The 14081-nt window shown below is 35.3% G+C and overlaps 1 long non-coding RNA gene across 1 annotated transcript; it reads left to right on the top strand.

Moving 5' to 3' along the window:
- Positions 1-4544: 4544 nt before the first annotated feature.
- Positions 4545-13799, top strand: LOC131686707 (uncharacterized). The gene is made up of 3 exons (XR_009305174.1): positions 4545-4605; positions 4961-5375; positions 13411-13799. It is a non-coding gene; the product is annotated as an uncharacterized LOC131686707 (long non-coding RNA).
- Positions 13800-14081: the final 282 nt, after the last annotated feature.

Below are 14081 nucleotides of genomic sequence, written 5' to 3'. Positions count from 1 at the left end.
GGGCATAGCGAATAAAGTTAAATTTGTTGATTTTTTTTTCTATTATTTAATTCCATTTCACATATTCTTATATAATTAATGTTCTTGTAACACTTTTGATGTCGCAAATTGAAAATAAAAGCTTTTAAGGTAAGGTTCCATTTTTGGCACGGTTCCATTTTTGGCAACTGAAAAAAAATATATTGTTGCCAAAAACGGAATCCTACTGTAATAGATTACCGTTAAATGACCTTCAATAAATTATGTTTTAATGGGGAGGGTATATAGCAAATCGTAACATATGAAAACAGGCGAGTGAACAAGAACGTGAGTCGATATGTGTGATAGATAAAATTCATTTGCACGCTCTTGAAAAAAGCTACACTTTTAATGTCACCGTGGTCGTGTCCTGTACACAACCCTTTAATTTTTTTCGATCTTTTTTTAAATGCAAATAATTTAGCAATCTTCATTTCGTTATATTCTGAATTGCACATATTTTGTCGTATGTAATTTTAAATGTACTTTTATTCGATGGCATTGTAAAAGAACACGTATCCTCCGCCGGTTGATGCCAATCGAGTTGACATTTCTTTAGACTGAGCAAACTAATTTATTTGTTTGATTAGTGTTTATTTGACCAACTAGGAAAAGAATCCACTGGGTAATGCGGGTGGGAAATACGCATGGTCTTGTCTGAGTGAATGACTTTTGAATTATGTATGAGGGTGGAGAATTGACAATTCGCAAGATTAATTCAAATCCAATTACCAATTTGCGGTAATCATTTCAGCACGAGGAACAAATCTTTTATTGTCATATTTAATGGTTTAATTTTAGTTTATTAACTCATCAGTTAATTATACTGAACTAAGAATAAGAACGTACTATTTGGAAACGGGGGGTGTTTGATTCGTGCATCATTATTATCGTTTAGGAACGCAGCATCTACATTTTCTCTGTTTCGCGTCTTCATTGTAATATCGCAATGTTTACTCGAACGAGGTGGAAAATTTCAAGTTACTGGATCTCAATATGAGATATGATTAATTGTGACATAAATGGAAGGGGAGCACGTTATGTGCTTTGACGCAATCGGCCGTTTTACGCACGACAACGTCATGTATATAGGAAATTCCATAGAACATGAACACTTTTGCGAGTAGCGGCATTAAAGTGCTTCTACAAAATGAAGGAAAAACTGAAATCGTTTGATTCGTATTAGGCCAAGGGGAAAAATGACGGGGTAATATGAAAAAGAGTTAGTATTGGGCAATCTTTGCGTGACATAATTTATGAATGTTCTACAATACCACTTTAAACTCATTGTTTACGGTCCATTTTGCATTGTCGACAACACTCCCGATAGCCGGCTGTCCGGAGTTCAAGTCGTTTTCGATGAAACAATCTCGATAAACGATTACCCAGAGTTTAAACGCCTAGAACATTTACGTATCCTACAGTCAATAAACTATTCAAACATCTTATGCACGAAAATATATTCTCAGTCGCATCGCTTGCTTGAAGCGAATCCTGACTAACAACCCACCCTCTACCCAATCCGTTTTACTTATGGGAGTGTCACTGAGTCGGGGTCTTCCGTTAAGTAAGTACCACATCAACACTTCCTTTCTCATCCCAAGTTACGGTAAAGATGGTCGTGGCCCGCAATGGTGGCTCTCAGGCCAAATTCTCGCTTGGATTGGATCTGGAAATGAGAGTCATCAGTCTGCAATCTAAGAAGTATACCGTGCTTACGCAACGCAATAAAGCTACCGCCGATTTTAAAAATATTAGTTTTTTCGCTGCCCGGTAAACTACGACCTTCGTGCGGAATGGGTCCGATTCTGTGGTTTACTAGGAAATAACATTACGGATAGTTGAAATGGTTGAAGCTACTTTTAGTAAGCACCCGTAATGATAAAAGTTGTATGTTTTACCTTGCCTTAGAGATTCGATTCAGAAATTTATTCAAAATATTTTAACTCACTATCACAATAATTTCCAAAATTCATTCATCAGATTGCAACATTTGACAAGTCTTCTGCTCGATTGGAATGACAATGACAGGTCTCGTGCTCGATTGGAATGACACTGACAGATAAATGGTAAACAAACGATTGACGTGTCGAGTCTTTATCCAGAGGGGTTCAGCATACAGCACTCTAGTTAGAGTGTAGCTAAGAGGCCATGACGTTCAGCGTCGTTATTATGCATACATTTGAAAAAGGTCCATACCAAAGAGAATAGGGAAAGAGACGAATAGTGTGAAGCCAAAAATACCTTATTGAGCAGACCAATCGTGCAATGTAAATAAACATTACTCATGCCTGAGTTGGAGGAGATAAGTATTGTACTTCTATCAAAAAAGAAATTTGAATTTTCATCAAAATTTAGTTCAATCGTGATTGTAAGGTGCATTCTAGAGTATATGTATGAGTAAAAATAAGCTTTAGAATTATTTCATCTCTTTGTTTCGAAATGCACATCGTTTGATAAACAAATCCATCGATCGACATACGGTTTGTTTTCAAAATATAATAGGAGTCATTTAAAGTGCTGCCTATAGAAGCGGTTGCCAAAATTCTAGTGTTGAAATCATCATAAAGGGCGTGTTGCCGTTTTGACTGATTTTCACTCTTCGTCTCTTTCCCTATTCTCTTTGGTCCATACTTCTGTGAACTTACCAACCAAAATATCCAGCAACCAAAAAGCTCACCAACCGAAAAGCTCCTATAATTATGGGCACCATTGTAGCGTATTAGCCACCTGGTGTCGGATAGCTGAACAAGCTCAAGCCAAAAACGGAATCCTACTGTAATAGATTACCGTTAAATGACCTTCAATAAATTATGTTTTAATGGGGAGGGTCAGCGATGCCAACCTTCCAGTTTAAACTGGATTCTTCCAGTTTTTTTTTACAACATCCAGTCAAACAGACAATCGGAAAAATCTTCCAGTTTTTTGAAATTTTAGCCAGTTTTATCCAGTTTTTTTTAATATTCATTTATTTAATTTTCTTTCTCACAAATTGTAACTCGATTCACAGAATTTTCAAGCAAGCGATGGGATGATGCAGAGTGCCGCAGAATAAGATTTAAATCCACCGTGACCTGAACTCTTTTTATACTACTTGTGAGTAAAACGGTACAAGAATGTACATTTTGATACGATTTCAAATGAATTTTACTCAAACATAAAGGTGACAGTACATTGTGTCAAATATTTACATAAACATTTGTTGTATTCGCAGCTAGTTGCTATAGTATCGTAAGAAAGGATTAAGCGCATTCTCAAGTTTAGTAAAGGGTCTTAAATTTACGATTTTGTGGATTTTGTGTAGATTGAAAATCTTCAAAACAGTAAAATTCGACTGTAACTATTAGAATTACAGTCAAAGTCAGATGTTCTAATATTTTTTAAAATTTGGACAACAATATCAAAAACTGACTCAAATTTTCAATAAAAGGTTTGGAACATACGTGTTTACTTAAAATTACGTTCATTGAATCGTTGACTTAAACATAACAAGAGTATAGTAGGTTTTTTCGAGCATCCAGTTTTTTTCCAGTTTTTTTTCTAGAAAGATTCCAGTTTTTTTGAAAAAAATGTTGGCAACGCTGGGGAGGGTATATAGCAAATTGTAACATATGAAAACAGGCGAGTGAACAAGAACGTGAGTCGATATGTGTGATAGATAAAATTCATTTGCACGCTCTTGAAAAAAGCTACATTTTTAATGTCACCGTGGTCGTGTCCTGTACACAACCCTTTAATTTTTTTCGATCTTTTTTTAAATGCAAATAATTTAGCAATCTTCATTTCGTTATATTCTGAATTGCACATATTTTGTCGTATGTAATTTTAAATGTACTTTTATTCGATGGCATTGTAAAAGAACACGTATCCTCCGCCGGTTGATGCCAATCGAGTTGACATTTCTTTAGACTGAGCAAACTAATTTATTTGTTTAATTAGTGTTTATTTGACCAACTAGGAAAAGAATCCACTGGGTAATGCGGGTGGGAAATACGCATGGTCTTGTCTGAGTGAATGACTTTTGAATTATGTATGAGGGTGGAGAATTGACAATTCGCAAGATTAATTCAAATCCAATTACCAATTTGCGGTAATCATTTCAGCACGAGGAACAAATCTTTTATTGTCATATTTAATGGTTTAATTTTAGTTTATTAACTCATCAGTTAATTATACTGAACTAAGAATAAGAACGTACTATTTGGAAACGGGGGGTGTTTGATTCGTGCATCGTTATTATCGTTTAGGAACGCAGCATCTACATTTTCTCTGTTTCGCGTCTTCATTGTAATATCGCAATGTTTACTCGAACGAGGTGGAAAATTTCAAGTTACTGGATCTCAATATGCTTAAGGACCATTTAGAAATTCTGCCACGCTACTAGGAGGAAGAGATATGATTAATTGTGACATAAATGGAAGGGGAGCACGTTATGTGCTTTGACGCAATCGGCCGTTTTACGCACGACAACGTCATGTATATAGGAAATTCCATAGAACATGAACACTTTTGCGAGTACACAGCAAAAAGAATTGTAATGATGGTCGATGCGATGTTCACCGATGCGCATGGAATTTAGACGTAATGGTAAATCAAATACAATATTGTGCTGTTTTAGATACAATTATACACCAATCACCTAGTATCACATAGAAACTATGTGACTAGGTTTTTACGTCATTTCCACTGAATATTGCTTTCGGATCGATATTGTATTGCAATGAAAATGATGTACGAAATTGTTGCATTGAAAATTGTGTAATATTAATCTCCTGGAAGAATATCCCTGTTCAGAGTGTGATATTGTTCATTAACATATTTGTATTATCACACGATTTGGTGTAATATTATATTCATAAATACGCACATCACTGTTTACATCAACTTTACTGTGATATCACACGCACTAACGCTATATTAAACAGTACAAAATTATTTTCAGTGTATGAATGACAACTCTTCGCCGCCTGCCACATCTCGTTCATCAAAGACTTTTCCTGCGTGTGATGTGTGATAATTTTGGTATACAGATTCTCTACTCGTGCTAGTCCGTCTTTAGCAGGAAAAGTTTGCTCATCCCCTCCAAGTCTTCAAGATTAGGAAGTGCGCAATTCCATAAGGTGTTCCCGAGGCCAGATCATCGAAAAATTTTGTCGGCATAGCTGCATGTATTACAAAAAGACAGTTTGTTTACTGGACTACTTATAGCTCGGCTGTGGTATGGAGGTTAATGAACGATCGATCATCAAATCAACCGAAGTAGGAAGGATCAGCTGGATTATCGGAATGACCATGAAGAGGCCGGGAAATTAGTACAGCTTTAATTTGATAAGAAGAACAGACCAAACTTTATCATGGTAAGTGAAATCATTTGCATAATTTTAAACATTTGACACCCTTTACATCTACCGTCCGCATATTTTCCATAATTGTCAGAGAATTTGTCCCCTGGTATTCTTCATCGTGATAACAAACTGTGTAATGCTGCGACAAATGAATCGTTCGATAGATTTTAGACCTTTATACTATTTGTCACCATACACACGAAGACACTATCTTTTGACAGCAGCTGTTTTCGTCCAACTTGCTGTAAGAGAATATGTCCAACATAATCAAGACCAACCTTTTGAAATACTGGCACTGGCACATAGATTCGCCATTAACTCACGTACTTTTGTAGGTTTGATCTTGAAGGTCGTTTTCTCGAATAACTTCCGGATTCAGGAGAACATTGCAATCGATCGATACTAATCGTGATCGGAGCCTGGTTTTCCTGGCTTTTGAATGGCGATGTCATTTAGTTGTCTCTAATCGTGAGGGACAATGTTACCCCCAAGAAACCTAGTAAATGAATTCAACGAGTATCTTTTAACAGATTCTGGCAGATTCTTCACCAAATTGAATTTATTCCTGTCGGGCCCTGAAATTTTATTGTTACATGATACGAGAGCAAGTGAAAACCACCATCGAAAATAGTGTTTCGCTCGCATTATCGTGAGGGTACGTGGCGCGGTCAGTTTTCTGTGCCGGGTGGAAAATGGACAAACCTTTTTGGCGAATTCGAATATCCAACAGTTTCAATATTACACACTAATTAGTATTGCTTCAGTTTCGCATCGGGCTTTGCTCCAAAGAATGCTCATCGATGTTTCTATCGTTGATCCGCCAACGAACCAGCGTAGGTAATTGTTTCCTGGTCTTCATCAAAATAGATTATAACTATTAGAGGGAGGAAAGCGCCACTGTCTCCATGTATTCACGGACTGAAACATGGGGTCTCGCTCTAGCATATCGAATACCATTACTTTGACTTTAACAGTGGCATGCGACCTCTAGTTGTTATAATCTTTTCTTTCATCAAATTCTTTATTTGCGTTTCTAACGTTGCGTACTATTGGTAGCTAGCGAGTAAACCGTCGTCCTGCAAGGTCTTACACGAGGTGACCTTCTTTACGTATAGGTCTGAGCACTCTTTGTTCCATCACTTACAATCCAATTTTTCAATTTCTCCGAAAACATTTCTCGCACTCTTAGCGCAAAATAATCAACACGTTCTTTTGCAAATTAATTAATTCTTATTAAAATGGAGGAAACATTTCGCGGATCTAGAACACTAATGACAGATCAAAATCGCTTTGACAACCCCTGGTAACTCGATAAGTTCCTAAGCTAATATAACACCTATTTCACAGTGAATTCTTGACCGATTCCTACAAACTTGATATTATATGATAGATTCAATACTCCCATTATCTGCTATTCAATTTCTTTGAGTTCTGACTTTTGGTTATGAAGTTACATGTTGGTTATTGCGGTCACTTAGGCATTTCTCATATAAACCGGTACAATCATTATACCTCAGAGGCTTAAAATCGATTGAAATAGACATCAAATTACTTAGATTCACAGGTCTAGATTACTGATAACCAATCTAAGATTCCACCGAAAGTCCCGGGTTCCAGGCATATACCAGAACCAAAGTCACATTGGTTCTTCATTGATGACCGAATCAATTTTTACTAACCTAGTCATAAATGGAAAGTTTAATATACGGTTGGGCATTTTACCCCCCATTGAGCACCCTCCCTTCCCTTCCTTTGTTAACACAAAGATTCAAGAACTTATACTAATTAAGTTAAATGAATATTATTTGTTGCAAGTGTGTCAGCGACGACATGCCTATCACGTTAGTAGCAGTCGTGGTAGACATTAGTAATGTCATCACTAAGCTGAATCTGAACTACAGAATCACGTTTCCTGGGAAACATTCACCTTGTTGTTGCCTCGCGAAGAGCAGTCTTCAGCAGGTGCCTATCTTAATGAACTACTAAACAAATTAAGTCCGCCCGATGTAAACCGCTTCGGTTTTCTCACCAAGCGTACTGGTCTTGAAGCTCCCATTCATTGCTTCACTTTCCATGTACTGTATGACTGTTGCAGTACTGTATATAAATTTACTACGGGTTTATTTCGTAGTAATGGCGAATAGATATTTTATATCATTAAAATATTTTAAAATCATGTGGTATCAGAATGGCAAAATTAAATATTAAACTAATTAAATGGGTATGGGTTACATCATTGTAGAATTTAAAAAAAATCGATTTTTTATTTGCCTACTCGAGTGTCTTCAAATTTATATACTAAAAACCGATTTAATCCACCTATCAGTGAGATGAGACATTTCTTACACATTTCACTATTGGATTAGTTTGCAGAACTCACGAGAAGTAGGCACCCAACAAGAGGTGGGATGAAAACAGTTTCAAGTCTTGCACGAATAAAATCTCGAATAAGCTGAATAAATTATAGAAATCAACAAAACGACCGAAATAAATAAGTAAAGCAAAAAATGAAATAATAGGTTTTTAAATTCATAAAATGAGTAGAAAAATTAATGTAAATCAAAATTATCAAATACACGAATCAAATTAGATTAGGTTATTAAATAAAAATTAAGATTATATTTAGAAATAGTTATAAGATTAAGATTAATTGACTCATACTAACAAATTGAATGAAATAAAACGAATGACTGAACATGAAATGCATAAAATTAAAGATATGAATCAAATGAATCAAACGAATCAAATGAATCAAACGAATTAAATGAATCAAATGAATCAAACGAATCAAATGAATGAAATGAATCAAATGAGTCAAATGAATCAAATGAATCAAATGAATCAAATGAATCACATGAATCAAATGAATCACATGAATCACATGAACCAAATGAATCAAATGAATCAAACGAATCAAATGAATCAAATGAATCAAATGAATCAAATGATTCAAATGAATCAAATGAAACAAATGAACTAAATGAAACAAATGAACTAAATGAATCAAATGAATCAGAAATCACACGAATCAAATGAATCAAATGTATCAAATGATTCAAATGAATCAAATGAATCATGTGAATCAAATGAATCAAATGAATCAAATGAATCAAATGAATCACATGAATCAAATGAATCAAATGAGTCAAATGAATCAAATGAATCAAATGAATCAAATGAATCACACGAATCAAATGAATCACATGAATCAAATGAATCACATGAACCAAATGAATCAAATGAATCAAATGAATCAAATGAATCAAACGAATCAAATGAATCAAATGAATCAAATGAATCAAATAAATCAAATGAATCAAATTATTCAAATGAATCAAATGAAACAAATGAACTAAATGAAACAAATGAGCTAAATGAATCAAATGAATCAGGAATCACACGAATCAAATAATTGAAATGATTCAAATGAATCAAATGAATCAAATGAATCAAATGAATCACATGAATCACATGAATCAAATGAATCAAATGAATTAAATGAATCAAATTGATTTAATTCATCCAGTGAATACAATGAAATGGATCAAATGAATAAAAAGAATCGATGAACAAAATGAATTAGGTAAAAAATAAATGAAATGCATAAATAAAACAAACGAATCAAATAAACAAAATGAACTGAAGTGATAAAATGAATAAAAAGAAAAAAAAATGTGCAGAATAAAATTCATTGATTAAAATGAAAAATTAATCAATTGTAAAAGGTTATAAATTAATATAAAGAAATAAATTGAATCAAATAAATTATTGGGATGAAATGATTAAAACTGAAAAAGTAGTCAGATTATTAAAATGAAGAAACTGAACAAAATGAATAAACTAGAAAAAATGAATAAAATGCATACAAAAAACAAAGAATAAAATAAGTTAAATGAATGATATGAGTAAAATGCACAAAAAGAATAAACTGATCAGAGTGATTCCAAAGAATGAAACGAATAAAATAAGCAAAATGAACGCAGATGAACAAAACGAATAAAAAGATGCTGAATGAAATAATTAATTAAAAAGAAATGGTCATATATTTGAAGCTAAAAACATTTTTGAATGAAGAAAATGAATATACCGGATTCTACGAATTGGAGAACCATTGCATCAGAAATTTATGAAATGTTTTTGAAAATCCCATCTTCTGAGAAAAGTCTAATAAATATGCAATGGACTTTCTAGGGCTTCCATTTTTTTTTGGTTTTATTCTTTTTGTTTTCATGCTTCTTTACTTGACGGCGTCGTTTTAAGATTATCTGGTGTTTCTACTTTATTGTTGGACCTTAATTAGTTATCAGGAACCTGGAACGTTCAATTTGCTTTGGAATTCGAAGTTTTTGGTTTTTGGTCGCATATTCCCGAAAAAAAGATTTTTGTACAGAATAGAATTTACTGGTCCAGTATTTTAACGCGCAATTGAATATAGTAAAGTGGGACAAGGTCACATGTGCTTTCAAGCCGCTTGAACAGAGAACGACAGGGAGAATGCGATTCGTGAATGAGACAGGTAGATATTTCAAAGTTTTTATTTGCATTGAAGTAAATAGTGTGAAATGTCTGGCTATGTCGATAGCATAAAAGCCGTGCATTCAGTTGATTGCAATGCAGTCTCTTCCCATTAATCCTTATAGCTTTCATATTGTTTCGTTCGGAATTCTCGTGCAGGCAATATGTCAATAAATAAGTCCTATACAGACCAATACTGTGAAAAAGAAATGGTTCAAACTACTCAGTATATCCAGATATGGACGACGATAAGTTAGAAGACACATCGTAGTTGCATCCCCCATCGAGAGTGGGTACTTTGGAAAACTTCTTTTCCTGGATCTAATTTGTGGATATTTTTGGTCTTTGATCCGTTATTTTCATGAAAGTTCGTACCAATACAACGAATGTGCAGCTGATACAACTCATGGTTCATTCGCCTGCGCCACGTTTCATCTTCCATCTGCACGCCACCATAGATGGTACGCAACACCTTTCGTTCGAAAACTCCAAGGGCGCGTTGATCCTCCACGAGCATAGTCCAGATCTCGTGGCCGTAGAGGACCACCGATCTAATCAGCGTCTTGTAGATAATCAACTTCGTGCGGCGGCGAATTTTGTTCGACCGGAGCGTCCTCCGGAGTCCAAAGTAGGCACGATTTCCCGCCAAGATCCGTCTCTAAATTTCTCTGCTGTTATCATTGTCGTCGGTTACCAGTGAGCCCAAATACATGAATTCGTCGACCATCTCGATTTCGTCACCGTCAATCCGAACTCGGGTGGAAGGTTCACATTGTCGTCTCTAGAACCTCTTCCTCTCATGTATTTTGTCTTCGAAACGTTGATGGCAAGTCCAATCCTGCTGGCTTCTGCTTTCAGTCTTTGAGCATATATTTCATTCAAAATTCAATAGAGATACGAATAGTTTAAATATCGCACGTGGAATGTCTCTTTTGAAAATTTTCATCGTCAAACTTTCATATTATCCAGTTAAGCCAAATATTTTTCTGATATAGCCATGAATTTCCCTAATTATAGTGTAGATACAGGCTTTGAATACAATTGAATTAAAATTGAGTTGATGTAGCAGACAAAAAATAGTTTTGTTTTCTCAAACCTTCGCAATTACAATTAACAAATATTTCAGATTGACAGAAGATCTTATCACGCAACTTAGAAATGGATACAGAAATAGCTAGATAGATGCGATAGAAGAGAAACAGAGAGAGAGAGAGAGAGAGAGATGGGGGGCGTGTGAGGAATGGCAAATGATGGTTAATGCAGTGATATTATTTTTATAGGTATATTATTATGATATATTGATTTCTTACATTCTTATCATAAATAATGTAAGTAGTATTTTTTGCGCCATAACCAGTATAACCTAAATCTTGCAAACCCAGTAAAGTGCAGCCGGAAATGAACTGGAATTCTGGCTGGTTTCAGTTCGCACACGGACTCCAGTGACACAACCGATTCTAACTAGAATCGGTTGTGTCACTGGAGCCGGAATACGAACTGGAGCCAGCCAGAATTCCAGTTCATTTCCGGTTGAGCTTAACTGGGAAAGAGCTAAATTTTCGCTAGATTTTTGGGCTTCAAACATACAGTTGCTTTCGGTGACGCCACGAGTATAATTATATGAGAAATCTTTTATCTCACGACTAGGTGAATTACTTTTTGATCTGTGTATTGATATACCATCCAACATTTACCTCATGATTGAACGCAATGCCTAATCCAAGGGATAAATACTAGAACTCACTGTTTCTTTATCAACAAATAATTTTGTCTTTGAAGTGAACTTATATATTGATTTTTGAGAAATAGTTAACTTGTTATAAAGGTAATTCCACAGAGAACAGACGTCCATCTTCAGCATTCAACTTGTGTAAAATCTCTAATGGTTTCGAAGAAAGTTTGGATATCTAAACCAGGTGCGCTACTGTCGTCATGTTTTTTTGTGGCTGAGTGCGACAGAATTGACAGCGGTTATTCCTCTACCCAGTCAAACTAGTCCGGAGCCGATTCGGAATTCCAGCATGACTTCCAGCTCAAATGCCAGAATTCCAGTTCATTTCCGGTTGAGCTTAACTGGGAAAGAGCTAAATTTTCGCTAGATTTTTGGGCTTCAAACATACAGTTGCTTTCGGTGACGCCACGAGTATAATTATATGAGAAATCTTTTATCTCACGACTAGGTGAATTACTTTTTGATCTGTGTATTGATATACCATCCAACATTTACCTCATGATTGAACGCAATGCCTAATCCAAGGGATAAATACTAGAACTCACTGTTTCTTTATCAACAAATAATTTTGTCTTTGAAGTGAACTTATATATTGATTTTTGAGAAATAGTTAACTTGTTATAAAGGTAATTCCACAGAGAACAGACGTCCATCTTCAGCATTCAACTTGTGTAAAATCTCTAATGGTTTCGAAGAAAGTTTGGATATCTAAACCAGGTGCGCTACGTTTTTTTGTGGCTGAGTGCGACAGAATTGACAGCGGTTATTCCTCTACCCAGTCAAACTAGTCCGGAGCCGATTCGGAATTCCAGCATGACTTCCAGCTCAAATGCGTCAACCGATAGAACCGGAATCGGTTGTTTTCTTTGAGCTAGATTCCATGCTGAATCCATCCAGAATTTCGAACCGGTTCCGGAATCGATTTGACGGATAGTTAGGATAGGTTGGTGTGGCGGCGCTAGTGTTTTTCGTATATTAATTCAAATGTTTACACACGTTTTTTAAATATTTTTGTTCGATCATGGATGTCTGTTCTCTGTTGTAATTCACAAAATGTTCTCAACATAGAATTCCTTGAATCACGTAGATGTGTTTTCATACCCCGATATTTAAAATCGGTTTAGTTTTGCCCCTAAAACACCAGTAAAGCAATACTCTGTATGAAACAATCTCATTTTTAGTTAGTGGAAATTGGTAAGCGAGGAATAAAAATACAAAATGTTTAATATCTTCGCCGCTTGCGCAATCTATAGCTTGTTGGAAAGGTATTTTTACAAGCTTTCTATTTATGTGCAGTTTGTGAGCAATATTACATTGTTCAAAAGTTATTTGCAAAAATCCTGCCGTGTGTTGACAAAATCCATATCTCAGAAAGTAAACAACATATCGAAAATCAGAAATAATAGTGTCAAATGGCAACGTTAGGCCTTTCCTTTGAAACTAGTTTCATTAAGATCGGTTCAGCCATTGCTGAGATAATTACATGACATTTTGTACATACATACATACACACACACATACAGACATTGTCTCATTTTGTCGAGCTAAGTCGATTGGTATATGAAACTCGGCCCTCCGGGCCTCGGAGAAAGTTTTCAAAGTTTGAGCGAATCCTATACATTTCTTTTGTAAGAAATGTAAAAACGAAAAGCAACAAGAATATTTATATACTCAAATTTTCAATTGCGAAGTAAGACGCGATTAAACCTAGTTCACCTCAGAAAATCTGATCGACATCGGACAGACCGACATATCGTTAATAGTAACAACAATAATTTATATCATTTCCTTTATTTTCAGTATGAGACGTCGACTTCAGCGCATGAGCGCAAATCAATCACACAACCGCGCCATTGAATGGACGTATAATCACAGAGAACAGACGTCCAACTCCAGTTTTGAAGTTGTATAAAATCGAAGACATTTTCGAATGTAGTTGATATATCATCACCAGGTGTGCTAGTATCGTCATTTCGTTTGGTAGCCGAGTTCGACTGGATTTACAGGTTTACATGGAACTTTCAAAATGGCCGACATTATTACACCTCCACCCAGCCAAACCATTCCGGAACCGATTGAGTCGGAATCGGTTGTTTCCTTTCCTTTGGAATTTGTGAAATGGCCTCCAAAGTAGTTAAATTTTTCTTTCAAACACAAATGTTTTATTTATTAACAAGTTATAGGTTCGAACATACCAAATTTATTAAAATATAGTTTGCTTTAATGTAAAATTTAGCTGACTACCAAAGCTTTCATATCACATCTCTTTTGTAGCGACTCACTCTATCTTACTCAGGTGCACAGTTACCGCCGGATAAAATATTGGCCCCAGAAACGCTTGATATAATCTGTAGCTTTTTCAAATCTTAATATGATTGGACTAAAAAAGTGGAGTCCTTTATTAGTATGTTGTTATTATGCGTGCCAAATTTAATAGGTTAGATCATGTATGGATAAACCAAAAACGGTTT

This window comes from Topomyia yanbarensis, chromosome 1, assembly GCF_030247195.1.
Source record: "Topomyia yanbarensis strain Yona2022 chromosome 1, ASM3024719v1, whole genome shotgun sequence".
NCBI lineage: Eukaryota > Metazoa > Arthropoda > Insecta > Diptera > Culicidae > Topomyia > Topomyia yanbarensis.
Note: the sequence above shows the minus strand (reverse complement) of the source record. Positions and strands in the feature narration are given on the sequence as shown.